We start from the raw sequence: 21,608 nt of genomic DNA, 5'->3' as shown, positions 1-21,608 counted from the left end.
CCTCTTCCCTGCCATGCAGTTTACACAGGCTAGTCACCAACAGTCAGATATTTCCAGCAAACACTGTGACTAGTCAAATTCAATCAACAGACAAAAGCAAGCAACTGGTACGCACAGCTGGCTTATCAATCACCTACAGCCAAAGCACAGCTGAATCAGGTTACATAAACAGTCACAGTCAGTCAATCCTAGTAATGCCACACCTTCAGTAATAGTGCCATCAATCCACTCAATGTCCTACAAATGTTTGTTCGTTGGATGAGTTTATACAGATCCTTGTCATTTTAATTGCAGAACTCGCATCGCGTGACATTCGTTATGCTCCCATTCACGCTGGGGCTCAAAAAGTCCCATTCGCCCATGGGGAATGGGATTTACTCTTCAACAGTTAGGATCATAATTGTTCCATGGCAGGGTATTTGTATGCAAATGCCTGCTGGTGTGTGCATTCAGCATTGCGCATATTGTTCCCAAGAGCCCGTAGCTACAGAGTTGGGTTCAAAACATTTTGTGAAGGGGTGGTTTGGAAGAGAGAAATACATTTCCCACCAATTTTGTATTGAAATACAAGCTCACTTTCGCTCATATATGTCAGTTATGTAAAACAAATATTGAGTGGCTTTAAATTGCGAAATGGGATGAATATTATCGCTCGGTAAAATCTGGACTTTCCCATTTCACTCGGCTTTGCCTCACGATTTTACCTTGCGATAATATTCCTCCCATTTCATTCTGAGCCACTCAATATTTGTATAATAAAAAATCACACCGTTCTGATGTTGTCGAACCCTTCTGATATGGCTAAACAAGGACAACTGGCCTTAACGGACAGGTTTTTTCTAAAACTAGAAATTAGTTAAGAGTTTGTCCAGACACACCTGTATGCATTTCATCAGGCTGACCCACAGAGCTATATTAAATTACTAGAGCGCTAACTCGTCATACTGCGCGCGGAGACGCTTTGAAGCAGTCCTGGGCGCAGACATTTTGAATTCATGTGAATGTTTGTAGAACATAATGAAATGAGATGGATTGAATTTTGAAAGTGAACTCTACATGCAACGCGCAAGTGGAACATACGCAAACAAGTTAAGCCCGTCATTGACGGTAAAAAAAACGTGATGGCAAAAAGCATCTGCAGCAAATACGCACACGCGTTGTGGTGTTTGCGTAGAGCAAACTGATACACTCATTTGCTGATTGTGCGTTTCGGTTTTGGGCATATTGGCTTCAATAACGCACGGGTTATGGAATACAAACGCAGATATGCAAATAGCCGTACAAAAGCCGTACAAAATTTCTAGGTCTCCATAGGTTTGTGTACAAACATGGATGTGCCCAGCAGGCATTACTTTATACACGAAGTTAGCGCTCTAGTAATTTAATATAGCTCTAATAACTACAATCCTGGACAAAACTCGCTTGGCCCCAAACTCCCGGCCCATGGCCAATGTTGTCTCTCATTGCGCGCTCTGTGCTCAAGCGCGAGATGACAACATTGTCCGGGGGAGCGGGGGACCGGGGGACCGGGGGAGGGTAAGCTCTAGTGTGGAAGTTTCCCAACCATTTTGGCTTGAATAGTATGTTAATTGACCCTTTGCCTCACGTGGCAACTAAAACAGTTCAGCCAAACCCATTTCAACAAGCAAAAGGCAATGGAGTTCCAAATCACACAAATGTGCTAAGCGTCGGCAGATAGCTTTTGACTAGAATATTAAGGACAATCAATGAAATAATATAAAACTGTGTTCAAATATACTAATAAAGCTGGAATTAAAACTATTTCAGGTTTTTCTGTGGCATTTTAATATGTCATACTCATACCTATCTATTTATGTAATTATATATTAATTCACTTATATATGTAACTGTAGGAAAGCCCCAAAGTCCTGAAAAACAGTTAAATTTTCATTTTTTTGTATAATCATCTTATCTCTTGTATAGATCTAGTATAGTATTTCTTGTTTTTTAAGGAAGATGGATTCGCATACAAACTTTTGGGCGAAGGCCAACAATGAAGGAATGAATTAAAATCTGTCCTAAAAATGATGAAAAGATGTGAACCGAGCCTAAAAAACACTTATTTTACTGTGGAGAAGTAGCTCATTTTTTATGTCGACAGACCATTTATACTAACCCTGCTTGATGATGTCTCTGATGTCACCGAATTTGTAAAAAAAACGGCCAGCAGTCGATTTCACGAGATAGTGGAAGAACTTACAAAGGACTTACGCAACAAATTTGTTGCACAGCTGCGCAATAAACTTATGATCGCTTTCATGAAACTTGGCGAAGCTGCTTAACGTTTTAAATAATTTAAACATCTTGGCCGAGGATAATAACAGCATTTTCGACGGCTGTTTGTGCATGATTTTGTTAAGCCATGAAACAGTTATTGAATCACCTCCGCCCACCATTTTGAAAAAACCTTTTGTCCGACTTTATTCGGAATCGTGTGGCAACTCTAAAAGTTCTGTCACAAGTAAAATACCAATTTGTTTGCCTCAAGCACAAAGCTGTGGGTGTCTTGTATCAACCTTGATAAGTTGTGCAATTGCAGGCTCCGTGACAATGACAATTTACTTGTAAAATAGTTCATTTTCAGTCGCTATGCCACAACTTACGCCTCCTAAAATGGTTGCGCAAGTTACGCCAAAGTTTGTTGCGCAAGCCATGGACTTTCGTGAAATGTGTCATAAGCGAAATGTCGCGCTAAGTGAAATGTCGTGCAACTTACGAATAACTTGTGGCAAAAGCTATGACATTGCGTACAGCTTCATGAAATCGGCTGCAGGCCAAGATTCGAATCTTGTTCGAAGTCAAACTGGCCTGCTGGATCCAGGTTTTGTTGACTGTCCCCTCAAAGGCTTGTTCACAATCTATGTAGAAGTGATCACGGACATGTATATCTGACAAGTATTTGCGCTGCCAATTATGTAAAAGCACAACACGTCAACTACATGTAAGGTAATTTTGCCTCACACGTCATGTGATGTGACATTCAGTTCAGTGTTGTAGTCGCGTCCATCACAAGTCCTTTCATAAGTCCAGTCACAAGTAACGGGATGAACAATGACAAAGGAATGCTTTTGTAACGGTTCATTTGAATAACTAGTGACTTGACCTGACACTGAAGGACTTGTGATGGACTTGCACTTGTGGGGACTTGTGACGGACTCGACTACAACAATGGTTCAGTTTTCCATTCACATTTGTGATGCGATCAAGTTAAATGAGTCATTTGTCGACCCCGGTCAAAATGTTTTTATTACAGATTTGAAAAGAGCACAGTCTCAGCATTACTGCTGTGAAAACTGCATGCTGACACCATCTGTAGTTCAAAAATTATGGAAGTGGGAACACCAAGAGATGTGATGAAGTGATGTGATGAAGTGGCCCTATTTGGCCTGTATCTCCAAATGAAAATTCCCGACAAACAACTCATGTAGCTTTATTGCATCACATTTGCAGGAAGTGGAAGCCAGGTTTTAGCATCCCCTTGTTTAGCTGAATGTTTTGATACCCTATGTTTAAAAAGCCAACCCCCCCCCCCCCCACCAATCCGATTTCTGGATCCACCCCAGCCACCCCTTCACCCTTCTTTCTCCAAACCTCACACCTCAAAAACTGCCACAACCTCAGCCTCACAACGAGAACAGCTCCTCTTCTACAGGTTTCTCGATCCACACCCCGTAGCCTCCCTTCTTGAACGCTTCCTTCATGAACCCCTTGGCAGCCTCAAATTCCTTGGCGGAGCCTTTGGCCTCGTGGTAGGTGCGCGCCTGTACGAGGTCCTCGCGGCCGTACAGCTGGGCGATCCGATGGAACTCGGAGAAGAGGGTTGATTTGCATAGTTGAGAGGGGACCACCCCTTGGACCCTATGGGAGCAAATGGGGATATCATTATCCGATAACAAGTTTGGTCGTTTGTCATACGCTTAGCATTTGAGTAACTTCTTTTGCTCAACCAATGGCCAACAACTGAACCAGTTATAGATTGTGACCACCAAAAATGCACGCCTGACCTTATAAAACTGCATAGGTTGTGGAACGTTGTGGTCCAATGGTTTATACGGTGTTTGACTCATGTGCCATACGTGGTACGTGGGTTTGAACCCCGACTGGGAACATGGTGCTTGTGTTCTTGGGCAAGACACTTTACTACAATTGCCTCTCTCCACCCAGGAGTATAAATGGGTACCTGCATAGGTTGTGGAGCGTTGTGGTCCAATGGTTACGGTGTTCGACTCATGTGCCATACGTGGTACGTGGGTTTGAACCCTGACTGGGAACAAGGTGCTTGTGTTCTTGGGCAAGACACTTTACTGCAATTGCCTCTCTCCACCCGGGAGTATAAATGGGTACCTGTGAGGGTAGAGACCAGAATGCGCTGATCTCGAGCTGCTGCAAAAACTGGTCTCATGGCCTGATGAACAGGGGTAATAATTGTGAAGCGCTTTTGAGACCTTTGGTATAAAGCACTATATAAGCAACACATTATTATTTAGGGAATAACAGTGCGAGGAGCCAGTCTTCACTGCGTGATAATGACCGGATTGGAGAGATGGCCGCTGTTAACCTTAACTCCCTAGGGGGTATGCAAATCGTATTGAAATTGGAGGATTCAGGACTGTTAGGGATAGCTATTGGATATTCAAAAACCAGTTTGTCCACATGCAAGTCTATGAAACTTGGTCAAAACAATAGCACTGCGTGCACAAAGAACTGCCATAACGATGACCACACATGTATTTCATACACGCATGAAGACATTTGTATGTACATGGCCGTCATTTCTTAATTTAGGCTTTATTTCAATGCCATTTTCACCATAATGCCACCAAGACCTCGTAGTTTAGGAATATTTCAATATGTCTCCCCAATTTTGAGAAATTTGCGTCTGAAAAAGTGTAATTTTTTGGGGGGGGGGGGGCCACCCTGTATACCACACAATCATTTGTGGATCCCAAATTTTTGCTATAGTGGTGTTTGTTATATAAACATTTTACTACAACTTCAAGAGCTTGTCCTACATGAAAGACATCAGGTCTCCATCATTAGGCCCAAAAAAAAAGTCTCCGGTTTCTGGTATGCGCGCGCGTCGCCGTAGCCATGCGCTTCGGCAAAATGAAAAAGTTCTTTTTTCAACGAAAGATGATGTCTCAAAACCGCCAAACTTACTGGTTTGACTGGAATCCTGCTACTGCACAAGTTTAACATGTTTTTAGATTGGGTTATGGTCGAGAATAAGCTTTATGTGGCCTCTCTGGACTCCCATATATTTGCACTAAGTTTAGTCGGGCACCATTTGCAGTCATCAGCCGACATTTGAAGCAAAAAAATCAGGTAAAAAAAAAAAGCCTCGTCGCCGCACCACTTTTTGGGCAAGCTCCATACCAGAAACCGGAGACTTTTTTTTTTTGGCCTTACCTTCCTTTCGTCCCATCCGTGACCTCCGGCCCGCCACACTCCAGGAACCAGTTGATGCTGAGGGCCTTGGTCTTCTCCGTACCCCTAGGAGGGTCAAACGCCGTGACGCAGCCCAGTTGGGGGTGGTGGACGCTGTAAGGTGTGGGCAGGGCGGTGGTCAGTTCCTGGGTGTCAACGGAGTGGCTGAGGCGACAGCAGACGGCACGGGAGAGGTGGCCGTGATGGTAGAGGGAACCTGCGGGAAAGGGGTAGAGGGGAACAAACGAGGGATATGATAAGGCGATACATCAAATGAATCTTGGTTTTGGAACTTTAGTTTTTCCAACTTGCGGCGTTGCGTCCGAAACCAGCAGATTTCGTCAGGCAACTGATGAGCCAGTGGGCTGGTCACGTGATAGACGGCTAGGAATGTCTTCAATGGCCCGGTCCCATGCATGAGATAACATATGCACAACATAGCAAGTTGCAAAACATAAGTTCCAGAATAAAATTCATTTGACATTTCATACACTGCTGGATGTCTGATAGCATACATCATTAATTAATTAATTAATTAATGAAAGAAATAAGGCATTTAAAAAAGCTGGGAACATTCAATGCCGGTGTTTCACCATGTAGACAATCATGTTTTTATCCAAAATTCATTCACACCTGGGACAGTTTACAAATTCCACTTAGTCGAGACCCCGTCATGTGGGAGGTATTAGACCACCTTTTAAACACCCGTCAGCGATGTTTAAAACCAGTTGGGAGAATCTGCACTCCGATCCGCGCCACATGTGCACGGTGCAACCGGGTGCTTGACCACCAATATGATCTCCATATAAGGAGAATGAGATGTTGACCAAACCACACATGTGCGGACGCGCACCCCAGAAGTGGCCAAACATTGAGAAAAATTGTTCAAGTTTTGTCAATTTTCGACTTTTTTTCCAAGTCGTTGACCAAAAAGTATTTATGAATGGAAATAATATTGTGGTGGAGTGCAGTTTCATATACCTGGTAATGGTGAATCCCCTAATTATCGGTGAAACCCACCCCCCTAACCAGATTTTTATTCACCTAGTGTTAAAGAATTGAGGTATATGGGCTCGACGAAGTGGCTCAAGAGCGCCCCCTGGAGGCCCAGTATATTCCAGCGCGCGACCTTGTCACTGCAGGACATGGTGCGGAGCCGCTCGCCGCGGATGATGCCGTCCCAGGTCTGGACCGGGTGGCTGGAATCAACAGGAATCGTGCCTTCACCTGGAAAGGGGAAAAAGGCAAGGAACATAAAGAAGAAATGAGCCAATAACGAATTGAATAATAATAATAATAATAATTTGGGAGGCTAATCATCCTTACTCGCAGCTGGTATGCTGAATTGCGAAGGACGCGGCTACAACGTGGTCGAGCCGCTGGCACGTAAAGGCGCCTATGGCTGCCGGCCACATCGACCCATATATGACCACGGAGCACAGCCTGAGATCGAAAGTGTTTGATTTTTCAGGAGGGAGGAAAACTGGAGGGCCCGGAGAAAACCCCTTGTGGCACAGGAGAGAACCAACGCACAACTCTACTCACATGCGATCCGCGGCCAGGATTCGAACCGTAGTCACCTTGGTGAGAGGCGAGCGCTTTACGCACAAGCCACCCATACCACCCGACTTTTGTGTGACTGAGATAGACCTGTTAAGAATTCTCCACTGCAGGGTGTAAAACTTCCAATCGACAGTCGCAATTAACAATTTGGGTAATTCAGAGGCTGCCCTACTGGAATAAATTTGATTACACTGATGAGATTCTTGGTAAGTCACCCTCCGCAAACCCCCCCCCCCCCAAAAAAAAAAACCATTTGGACACCGGCTTTGTCTTGATTGCATGATTGCAATGGCACACAATAAAATACATGCAAGACACAAACAGTGCTTGGACAATATGTACAGGTACATAAATTGTAATCAGCTACAATTAGCTTTTGAAGGACGATAGATCAAGGTCACAGTATCTGTCAGTTGCAGTATCAAATTCCTTCGCATGGTACATAAAGTAGTATTACATTATCATCTCACATCCATCTGTCAGACTGGTTTGGAACTCTGGAATATCAGTCTGGTGATGTTGAACTGAGGAGTGGAAATTTGGGCTCTATTCAAGTAAAGACATGAACGAATTATCCTTGGTCAAATTGGGGGGGGGGGGGGGGGGTTGAGCACATTGTCGACCATAACAAAAAAACCTTGTACCGTAAATCCAGTCCACCCTTGATCAAAAATTTCTTCCCTTGCGACCCTCAAGAACCTACCATACTCCATTTTGGTTCTCAGAAGGCCCTGAATGTTCTTCCCGAAGGTGGGCAGGTGCTGAGCATGCCCGGTGAACTCTAACCCCTCGGGCCCCTCGGCGTTCTCCCCGGCGTCCGTCCGGGAGAACTGGGCCCCGTCCCCGCAGGGTGCCGTGCTGATGTAGAGGTGAAAGGTCACGCCCTGCTTGACCCGGAACCGACCTAAGGAGCCGGTCTCGCTTAGGATGGTGTTGTCCGGGTTCTGCTTGAACTCGGCCAGTTGGTTGTATAGGTATCTGAAAATAGAAAAACAAAAGAATTTTTATTCAAAAGATGAAATTCACAAGATGAAATTGGTTGCAGTACCCACTGCTATATCAGATTCGAACCAGCCAGCCGACCCTGGCAAGCTCGGTGTTCGAGTGGTAAGACATCTGCAATGGTGAGCAAGTCGTGGGTTTGAGTGCCACCCGAGTGATTTTTTTCTTACAATCACTCGTGACAATGCTGAGTATACAGTGTTTATAAAACGTCAGCAATGGGCAAAAGCCAATATATTGAAAACAAGTTGTACTCAATGGGTTCATATTTTCTTTTAAACACTTTCTATGACCCTGGGAAACTGTGATAGCCTTTGCTACAATTACATAGACTCACCCTCCTGAGGACGGACAGAGCCCACTGTGCGAAACGTCGAGTTCTACACTCAACCAACCGGTTCTTTTCAGAACTACACTTCTTCCAAGAAGAGATACCGTATCTTTCCACATGGTGTTACCCGCAAACTTTATAATTAATTTACATAGTTGGTACAATTTAATCCATGTAGTTAATTTATTGCTTGTCTGATCTGTGAACTTCTAAAACGTTTGCTCTCAATTATTTAGGCCAAAAAATCCATAAAATTGCGGGAAAAAAAATTTGCCTCCTAAGATTTCTATTGTATTAAAGCCAGAGTCCATCATTTGCAGCTATCCAAAAAGTAACTGGCGTAATTATTGTTGAAAAACATACTTGGTTGAAAGATATAGTAAGGGGACTAAACTCCCTGTGAAATTATTCTTTCTGGCAAGCTGTCATTTTGAAGAAATCAACGAAAGAAGGCCTTTCCAACGGTGCTTCATAGCCCTTACAGTCCTAAATCCTCCAATTTTAATATGATTTTGCACACCCCCTAGGGAGTTAGGGTTAAGAAGCACCTTAGGAAATTCAAATTAGTAGTTTGTTTTGTTATTCGGCAAAGCGCGCACAAGCATTGGCACGACACACACGCGCGCCCGGTTGCTATAATTTGTCGGATCAGTGCGCGACATCGCGTACCTGCAATCAGCTACTGAGAACGTGTCTCGGACGATGAATTCAGGCCCAATTCAAAATATGATTCAGCAACTTTTGATATGAAATCAAGACCCTAGAATGTTGTTTTTCTCGAAAAATGCAGCTGAAGCTAAGCTGAAACTTCATCAGATTGGTTGTTCAGCATCCTTCTTCAAATAGTGAGCACTTTTGTTGCTTCAAACGAACAAAATGCACAAATTACAAATGATGGACTATACCTTTAAAGTAGACGAGGAATAAAATCAGTCACATTATTATGCTTTCTGTACAGCAACATTACTATTTCCTTTTAAATTCTTGGTGAATGCAATGATCCTTGAATTATGATTAACTATGAATTAATGATGACCTGGAAGGCATTTCTGTGACAGTCACGCAGTCATGAAAGACGAGACGAAAAAAGAAAAAAACCTACTCTAATTATGCTTTCCTTGAGCTTGGAGTTTTAATATCAAGTCTCGTTTTCTAGTCGTGATCAATGATCTCGCTAGCCAAATGTGCACTCTGCAAGTCATCTTGGCTGGAATATGATCCACCATTTCTCGGGACTGGCTTCACACCCCTCCAACACCCTGCACGGGATGTGCGACCGACATGAAATATTCCTGACGACGATTATTCAACCAGGCACCGGAGATCACGGAATGGGAGGCCGATAAATTATAGTTAAGGGACATGTAGTAAGGGGCAATGCATACTGCAACATCAAGTATAGCAAGTCAACTATATTTTCCTGTGCTGTTTTCAGAAAGAGACAAATTTAGTTTGGGGAGATTTGTGACCTGTTCTGTCAAAAGCAGACGCTTCTGGGCAGAGGTTGAAATTGAGATAGGGCCAAAAAATGCTGTGGGGGTGATTTTTTTCCATTTTCTACTTTTTGCATATTTGTAATCTTGAGCATGTCTAAAATATACTATAAAAGTTTGAAACCCTAATTTGATCTCTAATTATAGTATTTTTGATGATTTGTTAAGGTATATCAGTTAAAGAAATGTCTTTTTTGTGACGTTCGTGTCCATTTTCTCTGTTTTCTACTTTTCGACCCAATGAACTTCAAAATAGCATAACTTTGCGCAAGAATGACCGGTTTCAAAAATTTAACCACCTATTAAAAGGAAACAGAACATATTTTAACAATATGCAAAAATCTCATTTTTGACCTTATGCCCAGAAAAGTCTGATTTTGACAGAACAGGTCACATTTGTGAAATTTGTCTTTTGTCAATAAGACAGCAAGGCACTATTTTACAGAACTGTCACATGTGAGAAGCAAACAATTGTTTTCAACGAAAATTTGTGTTAACATGGTTAAGGGAGGGGATAAACAAAGTACAGGCAATGCCATGCAACCGGCATTTTCGAAAAAAGAGGAAACTCAAAACCACACAAGACTCTGAACAGTATTTTTCAATTTGTAATGGCATTCATGATATGTAAAAAAAAGAGCAAATCAGCTGGCTGGCTGGTCGTAAACATTTTTTCAGAGTCACATGAAATTTTGACTCCTACGAAATCTAGTGCCTTTTACAGTTTTATTGGCTGAACATCAATTCACCATCCTACTGGGAGTGTAGGCACCCGCAATACTACCAGTGAGTCAGTATGTCGTAGTTTTGAATTTTGGACCAAAATTTTTGATTTGTTGACCGAAAAAGTATTCATGAATGGGAATATATACATGCTTGGCCGGTATTAAACACTATGTTTAAGACCGGTTGGATGCTGATTACTACCCTCGCCTTCGGCTTTGGTAATTATCAGCATCCATGCTCCAACCAGTATTAAACATAGTTTTTAAAACCGGCCAATTAAGCACACATTTATTCTGGTCACAATATTGGCAGATTTTACACATTTACTCAAAAAGATCATGTACCGGTAACATGCAACTATTAAATTTAAACTTTAGATTGAAAGCTTATTCCGAATTTTATGTTTATTCCGGTCACAATATTGGCAGATTTTACACATCACTCAAAAAAGTTCAAGTAACATGCAACTATTAAATTTAAACTTTAGATTGAAAGCTTATTCCGAATTTTATGAAGAAGTGGAATGCACTGTTTAGTCTGTAAATCACCTTCGGCAAAGAAAACACAGCATGTGTGAAATCGCTCCTACCCTTTCTCAACCCCACCAAGGCAAAATAACAACATCGGTTCTGTTCTAACTTCATCACACCGCCCCACCGTCGGCCCGCAATTTGCAACACTCGCTGGCCCGCAATTAACATTTAAATTGCCCCCGTTCTAAAAGGGTGTGAGTTTTTTCGCCGCCGTGAGTGGCGTTTGCGAGTGGCGTCTTTGGCACATGGTTACATCAGCGGGGCGACACTTTGGTGTCTGGGAGCCATGCGCTTGCACCTGCTACACGACCCGAACAAACAAACAAACATGACGGCCATTAATTAAAGATGACGTTGGCTCTGTTAGTCCATCGATTAATGCGCTCATTTTTGGGGTTATGGTTTCAATAAATCATTAATTTGCATCCATTTGTTAAAATAAATCATGCAACAACAAAAGTTTCCTGAACCCTTTAGCACTTGTGTGACATTGCACTACATTGTGTTTTCTCCTCCACGAATTAAAGAGGTTGTGGAATGCTCGAAGACATTTCCGTCATTTTTCGGCTATATGTAGCCTAAGGTGTGATGAAATAAAAACGACTATTGTTTCTGTCATAAAATGAGTACAAAAGGTACTTTTGAGAGCTGTTTTTCAAGTCCTGTCATGCCTGTTTCGACCCGAACGTGCAATTTGTGTAAAAGTCGTCGTTGCGGGCAGCAAACAAAAAACAGTAAATCGTGACGTAATAAACAGGACTCCCGATGCAGAGTAGCATAAACGAGTCCTGTTTATTACGTCACGATTTACTGTGTTTTGTTTGCTGCCCGCAACGACGACTTTTACACAAATTGCACGTTCGGGTCGAAACAGGACCTGAAAAATAGCTCTCAAAAGTACCCTTTGTACTCATTTCATGACAGAAACAATAGTCGTTTTTATTTCATCACACCTTAGGCTACATATACCCAAAAAATGACGGAAATGTCTTCGAGCATTCCACAACCTCTTTAATAAAACCAGAGTGCTGGGGCGGCTTGGGGCGGTTTGAGGAGTAAATGGCAGGGCGGTTGTGGGCTCTTTGGGATAATTTATTATTTCACAACAATGGTCATGTCATCTCAGGCTATCTTTGATGTCCCTCCCTCTTCCCCTGATTTTGACACGAGGACGTTTTGACATTTTTGGTTTGAAATATTTTGGCATGTGCTGATTGTGCTCTTGGGCCTTCGGAAAGGAAGTTTTCATTTCTACAAAATGGTTTTCATTTGCCCACTCAACGCTGGCATTATTTTTGGCCCCAAAAAACCCACATTTACATTTACAGACAAGACACATGTATACATATTGGCCAAATTTTCAAATTAAGTCAAACACTACAAATACTGACTCTCGAGAATCATTTGTACTATAGTTTTGATAATGCTCACAGTAACTTCAAATTTTGCAACACTCTGAGGCCCCACCGCGGAGCCATTTTTGCTACAACGACGGTCCGAAGTTGAAGATGAGGGAAGTTCAAGATGAGGGAAAGCTTGAGGATTTAACTTGTCACCCGCCCCAGTGAACATACATTTCCATAAAATGCGTTTGTTTATGGTGTGAATCGAGGACACACACATGCAAGATCATCGATGAATTGAGGACAGGAACCAAATCGAGGACTCCTCGATTAGAAAACGTGTACAAAACCAATGAGAGCTGTTGCAAAAAAGTTAGAGTATAAACAAAGGAAAAGGGAAGAGGAACAATAGAAAATCATCGATTTACACTATAAACAAACGTACATACATACATGTACATGTTCTACATACATGTAACCCCCGAGGACCGACACACAAAGGGAGAACAACAGATCCTTTCAGTCCTCGGGAGTTGGGTCTAATTTTGTTCAAAACCGTGTCTTTTTTTCAAAAGAGCGTTATATTACAGGGACAAAGTGAAACACAAAGCATTGTCCTCGGGAGTATAGAAAAACAAGAGTGTCTGTACATGTCCATGTGTGCAGTGCGTTATTGATCATGTTGATGGGGTATCATATATGCAGCCAGATTTCACACCTTCAGACTTAATGGACTTTCTTTTGAATCATGCATAATGCATCCAGCTAATGCACTGAATGTGAAGGGGGATTAATGTGTCCCGAACCTGCAGCCAAAAAAAAAAGCAGAAGAGGAAGAAAACAGACTCCATTTAGGTCTGAACACCAGCTCTTTAACCATCAACTTCAATACTGATAAATTTTCTCTTTAGGGCTCCGTACGTCCGACATCATTACAAGCTTTAAGACCTGAAATTTCAAGCTATCAAAGTTAATGCCAAGGTAGGCACGTGTGTTCTAACGGTAGAGCATAGGATTCATGATACTGAGATTGTGGGTTCGAGCCCCGCCAAGGCCATGCGTGTTGTGCCCTTGAGTAAGGCGCTTTACCTCAATTACTCCTCTCAACCCAGGTGCTAAATGGGTACCGGCATTATTCAATGCTGGGAAGGTAACAGACTCGCTGTGGAGGAGGTGTGGCGATCCCCCCACAGCAGCATTTCATGGACTTGAGTCTGGCCCAATATCTTCGAAAGAGAGATGGGCACTCCGTTCCTGTGAACACAGCTTCGCCTCCTTAACTTTTTTAATGCCAAGGAGAATTGTGGTGATGAGGGATAAATTCTCCTGTGCTGATTTCCCAAGTTTTTGTAGGGCAGTTTTACTTAAAGGTAGAGTACATTATACGTAATTTGTGCATTATATTCGTCTGAAGCAACAAAAGTGCTCAAATTTTTAAGAAGGGTGCTGAACAACTAACCTGATGAACATTTAGCTCTGTGAATGCTGTATATCGAGAAAACAATATTCTAGGATCTCCATTTTAAGTCAAAAGTTGCCGAGTCATGTTTTGAATTGCGCATTCAGCATTCGGGACACGTTCTCATTCAGCCGATTGCAGCTGCGCGATGTCGCGCAGAAAAACCGATGAATTATAGCAAACGCGCGTGCGTGTTCGTCGAGTGGCCGAATTAAAAATGAACTATTGACAGAAAGTTCCAAAAATACGTTTGCTTCGCCGAATTGAAAACGGACTACAGACAAAATTTTCCAAAAATGCGTCTTCAGAAGCATTGTTGGAAATGGCCTTCTTTCATTGTTTTCTTCAAAATGACAGCATGCCAGTTAGAATGATTTCACAGGGAGTTTAGTGCCATTACTATCTTTAAACCAAGTATGCTTTTGAACAATAATTTTGTCAGTTACTTTTTGAATAGCTGATAAAAATACGATGGAATAGGGTTGTTGCGCCTACTGCCCTGCAGTGACTCAATGGATGGATACGATGGTCTAGGTAGAGAGTCCGATGATACGCTTATCTCTGTTCTGAATGGAATCAAGTTGAGCAAGGGAAGTAGGTGTTGCATTGAGCCAGTACTCGCATAGTCCTTCTTAGAGTGCATCATAGCTTTTGTAGATGGCTCTCAGGGCAGGCAAGCTATAAGGAGAAACCCATTTTAGCAGAACTCACCTGAGGAAGGCCCTTCTGGTTATGATTTCAGCGTGGGAGTCATTGACTGTTCCTCCTTCTAGACTCAACATGTCCCCCGTCACGCATCGGTTGCCTGGAAATCACCCCAAGGTGAAGAGATACACATCAAAAATACAACGGTAGTTTTTGAAATTTATGGAAAATAATTTGCCATTTCTAACAGTGTTTTAATAGAGGGGACTCATACCATGCAGTTTATTACTTGTCCTCTCATAACTGCGACTTTTTCATTGACCGGCATTTAATGATTTTTAAAATTCACATTCAGTGTGGTCACAAATTCTTATATCATTATTATTATGTTTTTCCCTTGATGAGGCCATTTTTCAAAAAAAGGCTAAGAAAAATACCTCTAAGGTTTTGAGCTTAATGAGTTGTGAAAATAAAAGATTCCAATTGTTTTTTACTAGAAAAACACTTTATTTCACAATTTGTGTACTATTTCTTTAGAATATGTCTAGTAGACATATCAAAAATTACAAATATTAATAAATCGGAAAATCAGAAAAAAAAAAATCCCCATTTGTTTTTAGCATTTTTCTCCACTACGGCCTGTGCCCAGTTCCATCTCATTTTGCCAGAAACGTCTCACATTTTCTTTTGCCTTAATGGTAGACTTTCTCCTTAATACCACCCTGATCATCTACGCGTAACTCGCAAAAAATAAATAAAATGAAAAGATAAAAAAGATGGTGGCTTTCCCGCATCAACAAAATTGACTAAACTAAACAACATTTTTGAATGATGTTTCTTTTTGATATTCACGACAACTCGCACAGCCTCTGCTTCACACATCTGTGTCAACATACATCAAAATTAAATGACCGACTTCTGACGTTCCCAGGGTTTGTTTGGGCCAGCCAGATGGCATTCCGCGATGGACACACGGGGCAAAATTCTTCTTTTTGTGTAACAAACAAACAAAAAGAAGAAAAAAAGAAGAAAAAAAGAAGAAAAAAAGAAGGAAAAAAGAAGAAAAAAAGAAGAAAAAAAGAAGGAAAAAAGAAGAAAAAAGAAGAAAAAAAAAGAAAAAAAGAAGAAAATAAGAAGAAAAAAAGAAGAAGAAGAAATAGACATGTGTGCTTGATTTGGTAAGTGGTGCGTAAAGTCTCAGAAGGTTTCATATACAACTCGGTGAGATGTGTAAATAATAGAAGCACTGCGTATGAATAATGAATAACGCGAAAGTCACGGTCGGGTGGAATTGATGATAACATGGATTAGGGACAAAGACTATATGGGAGCTTCTAATCCTGTTATAGACGAATCCTGGCATGTGATCAAGGTACGCTCACAGGGAGAAACCATTGTGCACGCTATTGTACAAAGCAACGGTCCTGTGATGGATTATCTGAACAATAGCTGTAAAACATTGAGATAAAAAATTAAGAAAAGATTTTATCACACACCCACCCTACTTTTGGACGTTTTTCATCGTCTTCTTCAGGCACCGCTCACATTTTTTGAATAGAATACTCAGTTGATAGTCAAAAATTTGAGCACAAGTCATATTCGGGATAGACTTGATGGCAAGTCGTTAGATAGTCGTATTTTGTCTGTGAACTTCAGTCGAACTTCATCAGCGAAGTATGTAATCGGTTGCGACATATCTAACGACTTGACGATTATGTTCTCGCACCGTTATTCATATATGTAAGCAGCGCAATAATTTTGCGGTGAGATTCATTCGCGCATCGCTATGCAAAAGAGGACTTATTCATTCCGTTACTTGGGAGTTCTTCTCAATACGCCAGGGACATGTTTGCAGATCTGGCGACGTTTTAACGACCAATACAATAAAATGTATCATTGTGACATACTTGATTTATTTGAGTCGTGTATGCCCTACAATGAATTTTAAATGTTACACAACACAAAGTACAAACCCTCAAAGTAATGAGAACTATCTTCCGTGGCGGCCTAGAATGCATTCTGAAATCTGAACCAATCAGAGTGCTCGCATAGAATTCGCTAGTGATTCAAAATGCTCCCAGACATGTATGTTGTGTACAAAACTGAAAACGTATTCGCTAAGTCGTTAATTGAACATCAATAGTCAGCATCATTTGGTCTGGGAACCAGTCTACGCATATTGCAGCGATATTTTGTGTGCGTGGAGCCAGTAACCAGTACCGTACGCAAAACAATTACCGACGGCACCAAGTTGATATTCGGGACCGACCTATCTGAAACCGGTGTTCACTAGAATATTTGACACTGGAATTTATTTGCGGTTTATCATGCCTATCAAAAAACCACAAAGGGAAACAAAGCAAAATCTATTGTCAAACTGACAGAAATTAAGCAAAAAAAAATGACTACAGCTGAGTCAAAATCTGCGACCTTCCGCAGAAGACAGAAATAATGTGAAGAGGTGTAAAGGGGAATTACGGTCTGAAATCCCCCAAAATTTCATGTTTTGGATTTTTAATACCTAAAATACTATTTCAAAGGTCTGGGTGAAACGAAACAAACCTTATGTCTCACCGTTCCCGAGAAAAGACAAAAAAACCTGGTTGTTTACATCGCACGCGTTGCATTCGTATGGCATACCCATACGAATTTCAAGTCACGTCTATTCAATGTACCGCACACGTTGTGTGTGTGTGTGTGTGGTACATAATACACACATTACAAATGCACACAGTTTTGTTCCGTAGTTGTGGGGACATACACTTGTTACGAGGTATTTGTGGGGACTGAAAATGCTGTGGGGACAGCAGAAAGTCCCCATAACTCGGTCCTACCGGTAATTTGCCTAACAATAATAAACTTCCCCATAATGCTGATTGTTTCTTACTTGCCGCAGAGTGCGTACCACAGCGCGGCTGGATCAACTAGCACCGAACAGCTTGATTTTTCGGGGACAAAATTGCGAGCCCTGAAATTTGTTCTCGCACGGTTCTTTAAGAATAACACAAAACACCAAGTTTTTAAGGGATGGTTGTGTTTCGTTTAAGATGCGTTTTGTAGTCCAACTGGGTGCATTCAAGGCCGTAATGTCCCTTTAATAATGGATTTTTTTTTTTGCAGCGCTTGCTTTTCAAATATCTTAAAATGGCAAGTTAAAAATTTATCATGACTTTTAAGCAAGACTCTTCTGGCACAAGAGTATACTCTCTGTCTGAGCGGGACTATCTGCCAATACTCACGGGTAATGCGCTTTACTTTAAGTGCACTCATGAGTACGCTTGTGAACATGACTGACTTGCATGAATGATCGTAAGTGTTCCCAGGATACAAGTGATAAAAGCATCTGCATCAAACATGATATATATGGACTAAAAATGTCCTAGTGAGTAAATCTATAAATTTGGGGTCCACTTTTTTTCCTGTCCCTGTTACATCTGACATCTATGATTTTATAATTCTAAATGCACTTCTGAATATGCAACATTTACTTTTGCTGTAAAATTTAGGAGCAGTTTTTGAAAAAAAGCCAGTTTTCTCCAACGATGGTCGGCTGACCAGCGTTGGAAAAATACAAGCTCTCTTGAAAGTGTCAGCACACCAGGAGCCACGATTTTGCAGGATGCTTTAGACTGCATTCACTAACAGTCCATTAAGATATTTCGTTATAATAAGATAATTTTGTTTTTGGATGTTTGCAAATGTTGTATCTTCCCTTTAAAGCAGGTCCAATGTTCCTTACACAAGGGCATTTATTTGTACATACTGCCACATGTACACACTTAATTGTGCACTATATTTGTATAGACTAAACTCATGCATTAATGCACCACACCAGCCCTACTACAGACCTTGTTTTTTTTTCACATCTAAAAGGCACACATCCTATGCACGTACTGCACAATTGCAACGTATGTGATCTGAGTATGTCCCCAGGAAAATGTGACTCAAGTGTTATGGTAAGTGCTCCAGGTGCATTCTTCGTTGCAAGAGTTTACGTGCATTCTTGAAATTCCCAGAAAAAAAAGAAAGAAAAAGAAGCAGAAGAAGAAGAAGAAGAAGAAAAAAAACCCCAAACACAAACAAAAGCAAAAGGTATCCCTGGCGGTGGCTAATTGCGGAATCTCACCCCGGGTTATGGATCTAGGAACGTGATCCTGCGGCAATTAAGTAACTGAATGTTGCGTTTGGCACAGGGCATGATGTGGGGAGGGGAATTCGATTACGCAGTGCGAGGGAATCAGGAGAACTTACAATCGATTTGTGTGTGGATGCGGCAATGATGGGTGTGGGGATTGGAAGGGGGGGGGGATGAGGGAGTATTAAGAAAGTTGGCAGGAACGTGATTTCAATGTCAAAATGTGTCATTGTTTCTCGCTGGATCTGTCAAGGCAATGAACTTCATGAGCCTTCTCTATACACATGCGTGTAACTGGGAAGTAACAAAACAAAAAGCAAATTCTGGCTTTACAAGACTTTGAACAGTGTTTTCCAATTTCTATTGGCTAATTTTTAAAAAAAAGGTTGCATGCCTATTTACACAGTTACGTTGATATGGAGGCTCCAGCAAGTTCTGGTAAACTTGACATTGCGGCAATTGACCTATCGCCGTTTGCGAGTTAGCCACACCCCTTAGACAACCCTATGGAATTTGGTACGTTCAGTTTTGTTTGTTTGTCTCAGATTTTGCGCGTTCCGCGTCCATTTGTTTATCATGTAATTGGACAATATTTCACAAGCTGCGTTGACGCGATTCTACCGCTATAGGTTAATTGCACGCGAACATGAACATGGCTGAAAAGTGGAAAATTTATGAAATCTTCAAATATATTTTGATACCCAAAACATAAAAATCCACAGATCCCTTTGTTTTTAAAAGGCAAATGTTTTAGGGTTGCATTTTTTGGGGTCACCCTGTAGATAGGGGTATGGAAAATAATGGTCCTTAGTCCCACCTGTTCCAAGGCTGATGACCGTCCCTTCGTCCCCCTCCCCTCTCTTCATGATCAGTGCGGCCAGGACTTTGCGGCCGCTGATGTTGTCAGGTATGCCGGCCGCTATGGAGTTGAAGGCCTGGTGGCTCAGGCCGGCGATCCGGTCGTAGAACGTGGTACCGTTACTGGGAGTCTGTGGCAAAAACAAATAATAAATGAACAAGTAAGCAAAATACAACAGCATTGAGAAAAGAACTATACACATGAGAAATAGCTGGCATCTGTCGCAGAGAATTGCATGACTGGATTTAATCTGAATGTGCACAAATTCAATCTACCATTCAGATAACATGTTCATGTACATGTTTATGATGTAAATTGAGGACAAACATGTGAAACCTCCTTTTCTAACCCAGGACAGGAGTATAATCGAGGTCAAGAGTCCAATTGAGGACGTCCTCGATTGGAAAACATGTACAAAACCAAGAGAAGAGAATGCATGACTGGATTTAATCTGAATGTGCACAAATTCAATCTACCATTCAGACAACATGTTCCTGTATATAGTGTAAATTGAGGACACACATGTGAACCATCCTTTTCTAACCGAGGACAGGAGTATAATCGAGGTCAGGAGTCCAGTCGAGGACGTCCTCAATTGGAAAACGTGTACAAAGCCAATGGGAGCTGTTGCAAAAACAAAAGGAATTCCGTGATTTGCACGGTATACAAACATGTGTGTACCTGTACTTAAGTCTTAGGCAAAACAGATGAAGCTCAATCCTGTAGGTTTAAGTAAGTAATAAATAGTATGATTCCAGCAATGATTTTTCCTGTCAATTTGTGCAATTTATGACAAATCTTCAATTTGAAATCAAACAATTCTCAGATTGAAAAAAAAACACTCAGCAATGCTTCTTGTCAATTTATTTCAATTTGTAAGATTTATATCAAGCAATCACCATCTCCACTGAAGGAGCATATTCATCTCTACTTAACATTTTCACTTCTTAAGATTTTGTCTTAAATTCCAATTCAATTTTTATTTATCTTTCTGGCGCTCAATCCATCAAGCTTTTATAAAAACTGTGCCTAGAGGATTAAGGAGGTTAACGACACCTGAAGTACTGACCGTTTCTAGGGAAGCAGTGTTCATTTTGACCTGGTAGTTTCCCTCGGCGATGAGCGACCGTAGCGCCACGTCCGCGGCTTCCCGCCGGCCGTCTTTCTTGCTCCGGCTCGTGATCTGGGTGAAGGAACGGTTGCCGACCCTCGCGCAGAATGTGAACCTGGCCAAAACAAATGGCAAGTTATAAGATGGAATTTTGCGTCGGGGTGATATAAATCACATTAGGTTTTGTTTAAAAAAAACGTCAGTGAAGGGCAAAACCTAATTTGATTTATATCACCCCGACGCAAAATTCCATCTTATAATAGTTTATGCGGTACCCGCTGCTATGTACATCAGATTCGAACCGGCCAACCGATCCCGTTAGCTCGGTGGTCGAGTGGTAAGGCATCTGCACTAGAAAGCAGGAGGTCGTGGGTTCGAGTCCCACCCGAGTGATTTTTTCCAACTTTCACTCGGGAGGTAACACACTGAGTATACAGTGTTTAAAAAACGTCGGTGAAGGGCAAAACCTAATTTGAAATGGCAAGTTAGTTGAAAAGGACCTTATCATTGCATTATGTGTTTTTTTGTTGACTAACATGACTAAAGAGTTAAGTACAATGTACAATAAATGTTCATTCAAAACTCGGTGTGAATGCATACTACATGTTATATGTATATGAAGCAAATATGATGCTGTGGGGCATTCGCAGCCAGGGTCATCATCACTGTGTTCAATATTTGTAAATTTTCAGTTTTTGCTCCAGGGCCTGAAAAAATTGACGTGAAAGAAGGCATGCATGCATAAAACAATTGCAATAAACACCATAAACACATTACAATACCACTAAATATATTGCAATACATGTAGGACTACTTTGAACTTTAACAATTCATACATTCGTGCATTGAGCTACCGTAGCGTGGTGAATGCCATGGAGCATTGCATGCATAATTCATTTCTCTGTGCATGCTACTGGTACATGTACGAGAAGATATATTTCCGGCCTACGTGAAGGAATG

The 21,608-nt window shown here is 41.5% G+C and overlaps 1 pseudogene; it reads right to left on the bottom strand.

The window, feature by feature from the left end:
• Positions 1–3,570: 3,570 nt before the first annotated feature.
• LOC119726012 overlaps positions 3,571–21,608 on the bottom strand; it is a 33,692-nt pseudogene continuing 15,654 nt past the window's right edge.

Source organism: Patiria miniata, unplaced genomic scaffold (assembly GCF_015706575.1).
Source record: "Patiria miniata isolate m_02_andy unplaced genomic scaffold, ASM1570657v1 HiC_scaffold_19, whole genome shotgun sequence".
Lineage (NCBI taxonomy): Eukaryota > Metazoa > Echinodermata > Asteroidea > Valvatida > Asterinidae > Patiria > Patiria miniata.
The sequence above is the reverse complement of the archived record's forward strand: the minus strand, read 5'-3'. Positions and strand labels throughout refer to the sequence as shown.